This window comes from Lactuca serriola, chromosome 7 (assembly GCF_051521515.1).
Source record: "Lactuca serriola cultivar US96UC23 chromosome 7, Lser_US96UC23_V15, whole genome shotgun sequence".
NCBI lineage: Eukaryota > Viridiplantae > Streptophyta > Magnoliopsida > Asterales > Asteraceae > Lactuca > Lactuca serriola.
In genome coordinates this window covers 182,094,465-182,102,930 of record NC_136414.1, presented here as the reverse complement: position 1 = coordinate 182,102,930, position 8,466 = coordinate 182,094,465, and the positions used below count along the sequence as shown (strand labels likewise).

At 39.6% G+C, this 8,466-nt stretch overlaps 1 non-coding gene across 1 annotated transcript; it reads right to left on the bottom strand.

The window, feature by feature from the left end:
* Positions 1–6,175: 6,175 nt before the first annotated feature.
* LOC145065113 (small nucleolar RNA R71) lies at positions 6,176–6,282 on the bottom strand. The gene has a single exon (XR_013688264.1). It is a non-coding gene; the product is annotated as a small nucleolar RNA R71 (small nucleolar RNA).
* Between the last annotated feature and the right edge of the window lie 2,184 nt (positions 6,283–8,466).

The following is an 8,466-nucleotide window of genomic DNA, read 5'->3' as shown; positions in this document are numbered from 1 at the left end:
CTGACTCATGTAAACATCTTCAGCCAACTTTCCATTAAGGAAAGCGGTTTTGACATCCATTTGCCATATTTCATAGTCATGAAATGCAGCTATGGCTAACAGAACCCGAATAGACTTAATCTTGGCTACTGGAGAAAAGGTCTCATCATAGTCCACTCCAGGAATTTGAGAGAAGCCCTTGGCAACCAGTCTAGCCTTATAAGTGTGTACTTTACCATCCATGTCGGTCTTCTTCTTGAAGACCCATTTGCACCCAACTGTCTTACGACCTGGTACATTCTCAACCAAGTTCCAAACTTGATTGTCATACATGGACTGTATTTCGCTGTCCATTGCCTCTTTCCACTTGGCTGACTCAGGGCCTTCCATGGCTTCCGCGTAACTGTTAGGCTCATCCAGACCTATCAGTGTCTCATCACTGATAAGTGTATCTCCTTCTGCAGTAATATGGAATCCATAGTAATACTCAGGAGCATTCCTAACCCTTGTGGAACGCCTCAGAGGTACAGACTTGTCAATTGGCTCAACAGGAGTTTCCTCCTCAAGTTGAGTGCTAGGGTTTGAAGTTCCTTCACCGCTTGACTCTTGAATTTCTTCAAGATCAACTTGCCTCCCACTGTTTCCTTGGCTTATGAACTCTCTCTCTCTCTCTCTAAAGAAAGCTCTCCTAGCTACAAAGACCACATTTTCACTAGGTCTGTAGAAGAGGTAACCAAAGGATTGTTGTGGGTAGCCGATGAAAATACACCTCTCGCTTCGGGGTTCGAGCTTATCATGAGTCTCGCATCTCACGAAAGCCTCGCAACCCCAAATCTTGATGTGGTCTAGTTTGGGTACTTTACCAGTCCACATCTCGTGAGGAGTTTTGGCAACTTTCTTTGTAGGGACAAGATTAAGGATATGGGCGGCAGTCTCTAAGGCATACCCCCAGACTGAGATTGGTAGCAAAGCTCGACTCATCATGGAACGAACCATATCCAACAAGGTTCGATTACGCCTCTCTGCCACACCATTCAACTGAGGTGTCCTGGGAGGTGTCAATTGTGAGACTATCCCACATTCCCTTAGATAGTCAAGGAACTCTGAACTAAGATACTCACCACCACGATCGGATCGAAGCATCTTAATGTTCCTGCCCAATTGATTCTCGACTTCCTGTTTAAATTCCTTAAACCTTTCGAAAGTCTCGGACTTATGCTTGATCAAGTAGACATATCCATATCTACTGTAATCATCAGTAAAAGTCAAATAATAACGATTAGCATCCCTTGTGGCATGTTTGAATGGTCCACACACATCCGTGTGTACAAGGTCCAACAAACCTTCACCCCTCTCACACGATCCTGTGAAGGGTGACTTTGTCATTTTTCCAAGTAAGCGTGATTCGCAACTATCATCTGACTTTAGGTCAAATGATTCCAAGACTCCATCCTTTTGGAGTTGGCCTATGCGTTTCTTGCTTATATGTCCAAGACGACAATGCCATAATGATGCCATAATGATCCACTCATTGAAGTTGGATCCATCAAAAGTGACTTTCCCACACAAGTTCATAAGTGTAAAGGAGCCATTAGGATTAGAGCCAGAAGCAGCATTGTTTGAAGACATCTGAAAGAAAAGGACAAGATTAGTTTAGATATTAAGAGAGTCCTTAATAAAACACCCAAATGTAATATTAAGGCTAGGATCCAATCACAATATATTATAACTTAGAAGAGGTATGCCATAATCAAAGCTATAACATATTTGAAAGGTAGGTGAATGACGATTCACCAATTTCCACCACGAAAACCGAAATATTAAGTATTAGGTTTTGATTGGTTCTTAGAAATTCCTAGATTCTTTGAGATCCAATGAACTTTTCAAAGGCATGTTTCAATCTCGAGTGTGCCCTCCAAGTTTTGTGACTAGGATACCGAGGATCACAAAACGAGGTGTGAAGTAACCATGCAAATCACTTGGTGCCCTTAAAGTTTATCACTCAATCGATGTGCCGGTAAACCACACACGCTCCACCGATACTATAATAAACCTTAATTCACCCTTTACCTACCTTGTTAAGTCCAAGTTAGTGTGCCGGTTAACCACACACGCTCCACAAACGACTTAAACAAAGTGTAAAGTGTAATTTCATGGATTAGCACCTTATTCACATTTTTCCTAAAGTAACTAAGATTGGGAATTTAATAAAACATTTAGTTACTTTATAATATTCATCATACTTTTAATGAGAATTTATAAGTCCTTGTCTTACCCGTTCGGCTAACGACCCTCCACCGGTCAAGCAAGCGGTGGGTGAGAGTGGACACCGATTAAGTTGTCATTTTATAGGCAACAACCTTATACCCACCTTATAGACCGGCTTCGTGAATGAGGCGTACTAGTGGTAAGACGACTTTGTTCTTATACATATATATATATATATATATATATATATATATATATATATATATATATATATATATATAAAATTATTAAATCATAATAATATAAGTATAAGTGTTGAATTTTAACTTTTAAAATTCTAAGGGTTGGAACTAAAGTTTTTAACATGACTTTACTTGTTCCAAAACTTGAGGGCAAGTTTTGTAAACTTTCAAAACTTTTCATTTCTTGTAACTTATGAGTTTAATAGAGTAATAAAATGAAGACTCTTCATTTTTCTAACTCTTGTGTTCTTTTAATGGTTTTAACTCAAGTGACTTTTGGTTTTCCATAACTTGAGGACAAGTTATGGACTCCATTAAAACACATTATGATCAAGAATTAAACTACGACATAGGTTACAAATAATTCCTATGATTATCTAAACATCATAAGATCAAGAACATGAACATGAACACTTTCATGAATCAAAACTACACTTAAAACTTTGTAATTTTGATAACTAGTTGTTGTAAATGGATTAGCAAAGACATTACACCATCTAAAACAAGTTTTCAAGTACCAAAACAGTTTAGGGTAATGTTTCTAGTCCATTTCCAGCAACTAAAGTCGAAAATCTGCAATCTGTGGCTCCTACTCGCCGAGTGCATGAACCTACTCGGCGAGTAGGTTGAAGATACAAGTGAACTCGGCGAGTCCCCCCATGGACTCGGCGAGTTCATGAGGCAGACAACAAGTTTTTCGACTTTTTTCAACTTTTAAGCACAAATAACAAACAAACAAGCCTAGGCTCTGATACCACTGATGGGTTTTGAGCATTCTAACACTTCCTAAGTGTACATGCAACCCTAATAACCTTGGATCTATGTTTGTCTAATTATCATGCAAAGTTGAATTTCAAGGTTATATTCCTATCTAGCATACGTGGGGAACAATTTTTAACTTGAATGAAAGATAGAATAACTTACCTTGTTGTTGCTTATGTTCCTTGAAACCTTGTGAGCCTAGCACCCCAAGTGTGATGCCTCAAATGCTTCACACAACACCAAATGCTCTTGGAAAGACTTTTGAGAGAATACACACCTCTTGAAATCGGCCTAGCCCTCTTGTTTCTTATGTGTAGCCGATTTTGGTGGAGAATGGGATTCTTATATAGTGTTGACACATCTAGGGTTACACCATGTAAACCCTAATGTGTCATGACTCTTCATTTCCATGACCCAAGGGTTTGTAACTCCCATGGAGCATCCATGGAGCATCCTATGGGTAGAACCCAGCTTGATAATCCATGGAGCCTCTTATCCCACTATACAAGATATGAATGATTTACATAATCAACCCATATATTTAATTAGTTATCTTTTGATCACTTAATTAATTCTAAATTAATTCTTTGATCAAACTAATCAAATAATATTATTAATATATTAGTGATATGTGCATAATTAGTTAGTTATTTAGTATACATTTTTATTCATTTTTAACTAATTATGTGAATAATATGGACAAAAGGTACTTAATATTGTTTAAATTTTGTTTTCAGTCCAAAAGACATGCTTGGGAGTGAAAGGGAGCAAGGGAAAGCAATTAAAGACCAAAGAATGAAGATTGAAGAACAAAAGTCCATCTACTCGGCGAGTACACGAGTCTACTCGGCGAGTCCAGCTGAATATTCCAGAAGATAGCCACGACTCCTGATCTAAGATGGATAACAACGAGTCTACTCGGCGAGTTGGGTCTGCTACTCGCCGAGTACCACCTGTTTTGAGATATCTATAAAAATCGAACCTTTATCCAAGGGGACTATACTTTTGGCGATTTTTGAAGATCCTTCTGCGATTGAGAGCACTGGAAAGACGCTGAGGAATTCTAATCTCCAACCTTTTGAAGAATTGAAGCAACTAGGTTAATCATTCCACTTAGCTTTAGGATTTGAGTATGTCTAATCTAGTTGAACTTGCTTTTGTGTGTGATTTTACTGCAACTATGAACTAATTTCGTTTTTGTTTCTGTTTGGGGAATACCAAGGAACTCCTATGGTTCAATTCTTAGTTTTGATTAATTGTTTATTGGTGATCTATTAAATTAAGTTTGTTAAAGACCCTTATGCATTAATCACGATTATTTTCTGTTAATTGGAAGACAATTAAGCTGCATGAACATCTCTTAGTTGTTAACCTCATATGTCTATGTGAACACCAATTCATATGCTTAGGATTAATGATTATGAAACTAAGATTAATAAGACAATAATTAGATTAATGTGTGAGCTTGTTTGATAAACCATCAAACAAGAGGTTAATTGATTTACTAAATTGATTCACCACTACAAATCTTATTTAATCCAAATCATTAATCTAGGGAATTAATTAGTTTAAACATTTGATCACCGCTTAAATTAGTTGATTGTCTAAGGGCTAGGAGTAATGAACATGAACCTAACCACTTTAATTGGTAGCCAATAACAATTAATCTATCATAAATATAAATAACCATAGGAGTGAATTGGTTGAACCTAAATAGAAACATCTTTATCAAATTTGGTGAATTAGTTGTTTGTTTTAGTCATTTAGTTAAGTAAGTGTTGCTTAAGTTTGTAGTCTTGTAAAACTAGAAGAAAAACCTTTTACTTTCATTAATTGTTTTAGTTAAAATTAGTTGTTAGTTTAATTTTCCGTTCCCTGAGTTCGACACCTTACTTACTAAACTATACCACTAAAAGACAGGTTCACTGCCTTTGTGTGCTAAATATATTAATAAAAGTAGGGAATAAAATAAGTGTATTTTATACACATCAAGTTTTTGGCGCCGTTGTCGGGGAACGGTTCTAAATAATTAATCTAATTCCTAATTTTTTCGATCCTTTGTGTGAGTTTACTTGCATAAAGTTACTTTATTGTAGTTAGTAGTCAGTAATTAGGTTTTAGTATCTGTTTTAGTTTTAATATTAAGTTTATAATTTTTTCAAAAACACACTGGTACTCGCCAAGTGCAGTCGCACCTACTCGGAGAGTAGCAGCGTAATCAATAGTTAAATTTTCGATTTCTTTTAGTACAATTTTTTTTTGTTCTTTTTACGCTTTTATTCTGTTTATTTCAGGACTTTCATGACCAGAGGATTAAACACCCCGCTGGTACCCCCGTTTGAAGATCCCGAAACCGCATTGAAAAGAAACAAGGGAAAGGACGTCGAGAGTTCAAGTACACCAAAGAAGTCACCCTTGTCCAATTTGAAGACTGTTTTTGGGAAAAAGAAGAGCAGCAAATCAGGAGCATCCAACGCTTCCTTAGTAATCGACAAACCGGCTAAGGAGGATATCGAGTACGAGACCGAGGAAGAAGAGGATCCGACATATGAGCACGAAACCGAGTCCGAGGAAGAGTTAACTGTCACAATGGCTAACATTGATGAAATCCCCATGGGAGAATGGAAGAAGAGGATGCGGGACGACACTGGCCCGAGACTTGTGCAACCCGCAATTCCCGCGACTGCTACCTTCGAGCTAAAGGGTCATATCCTAGCTTTACTTAAGGAAATACCTTTTTATGGAAAAGACCATGAAGATGCCTACAAACATTTGAATGAAGTCAATGATGTAGCTGATTACTTCAATGTTCCAAATGTGCCCCGCGAGACTCAGCTACCTCGTATGCTTCCGGTGACATTCAAAGGTGTTGCAAAAGACTGGCTCAAGTCACTCCCCCCCCCCCCCCCCCCGGATCAGTCACCACTTGGGCCAAGATGAAAGAGGAATTCATTGATCACTTTTGCCCACCTTCCAAGATAGCCAAGTTGAAGAAGGTCATTGCTAACTTTGAACAACAAGCTGGAGAGTCACTATATGAAGCATGGGAGAGGTACAAGAGCTTACTAAGAAACTGCCCACACCATGACCTTAACAGCCAGCAAGAAGTATCCATCTTCTATGATGGAGTCAATGTCACAACCAGACAGTTACTAGACTCACAAGGTCCGCTCACAAAGAAGCCACCCCCGGTGATCAAAGAATTGATTGAAGAATTCTCTAAACACTCTAGAGAATACCACAACCCTAGGCATGATGTCACTAGGGGAGCCGCTTATGCAGCTACTGAAGACTTATCCGTGGTCATGGCTATGCTAAAAACAATGGATAGAAGGATGCATAAGATGGATCAAACAATCGATGCTATTCGGGTGGGTTGTGAAAACTGCAATGGGCCTCACCTCACTAGAGACTGTGATTTAGATGAGAATGGCAACAAGAAGGCGCAAGTGTGTTATTCAAGTGGAGACTAATACGATGAAGACTGGCGCAAACAAAAGAAAGATTGGCTCCCTTATGAAGAGTACAAGAAAGCCAAGGAGGAAAGGTTTAGGCAAAAAGGGAGAGGGTTCTACCAAAAGGAGGAGCCGGTGCAAGAAAGGAAGCCCAGCTTGGAAGAAATGCTCACAAAATTTGTAGCTGCTTCAGAAAAAAGACATAGTGACCATGATGCTGCAATTCAAGAAACAAGGACCATGCTAAGGAACCAGCAAACATCTATCCACAATATAGAGACACAACTTGGGCAACTTGCTCAACAAATCAACCAAAGGTCACCGGGCGAACTTCCTGGCAAAACTGAAAATAACCCACGAGGCGTGCAAATAAACATTGTCACAACAAGAAGTGGGAAGATAGTCACTCCCCTAGCACCTATTCAGACTGAGTTATCCAAGAAATCACAGAAGGAGGAGGCAGAAAAGCAAACAGAAAACCAAGAAATGCACTCTGACAGTCCTACTTGCCGAGTACCACGTATGGACTCGACGAGTACATCACAAAATCCCATCCCACAGGTTCCTGAAAAACTTTACCAGCCTCCCATGCCATACCCAGCCCGAGCTAAGAAGGAGAAGCAGGAAGAGGAGTATCAGAAGTTTCTAGATCATATCAAGACTCTTCAAATCAACATACCCTTCATTGAAGCCGTCATGCAAATGCCCAAGTATGCAAAGTTCCTTAAGGAACTTCTCACCAATAGAAGGAAGATGGAAGAACTGAATAAGGTAGTACTCAATGAAAACTGCTCAGCTGCTATGCTAAATAAGCTACCAAAGAAAAAAGGTGATCCGGGGAGTTTGACCTTACCTTGCCAATTTGGCAACTTGACCATCATTCATGCCTTAGCCGATTCGGGAGCAAGTGTGAATCTAATTCCATATTCATTCTTTAAAAAGCTTGATCTCCCGGAACCAAGGCCAATTCGCATGGCAATACACTTGGCCAACAAAACAGTCACCTTCCCAAGAGGCATATGCGAAGACATACTAGTCAAGGTGGACAAATTCGTCTTTCCCGCTGATTTTATCATCCTAGACATGGAGGCGGATCCACAAGTGCCAATCATCCTTGGAAGACCCTTCCTCAACACGGCAAGTGCCATAGTAGACATGAGGGACTCAAAACTCACCTTGCGGGTAGGAGAAGATTCAGTCACATTCAGAGTGGACCAAGCCATAAAGTATTCAAGGAACAGTGACGACACGACATTCTCAATCGATATGTTAGATGAGTTACTAGAGGAAGGCATAACTGAAGATTCCATCAAGTTCACAGCTGAGGATGAAGAATTTGATCCAGAAAAAGACTTGATGGAAATTGAAAGACTGTTGGAAGAAGCTGACTACGAAGAATTGGTAAAGAACACAAACAGTTCTACTCGCCGAGTAGGACCGATATACTCGCCGAGTACCTCTGAAGAAAAGGCAGAAGTCGTGAATACAACCACAAACTCGCCGAGTACCCTACCTGAACTCGGCGAGTCCAACAGTCAGAGCCAAAAATCGGAGCTTAAAACTTTACCAGATCATTTGGAGTATGCCTTTCTCGAAGAAGGCAACCAAAAGCTAGTAATTATAGCCTTCGACCTGACCAATTTTGAAAAAGAAGAACTCGTGCAAGTGTTGAAGCAGCGGAAACGGGCCATAGCATGGAGCATCACCGACATCAAGGGAATAAGTCCATCCTATTGCTCCCACAAGATCAACCTGGAAGAAGGAGCAAAGCCGGTTGTACAGCACCAAAGAAGACTGAACCCGAATATGCAAGAAGTAGT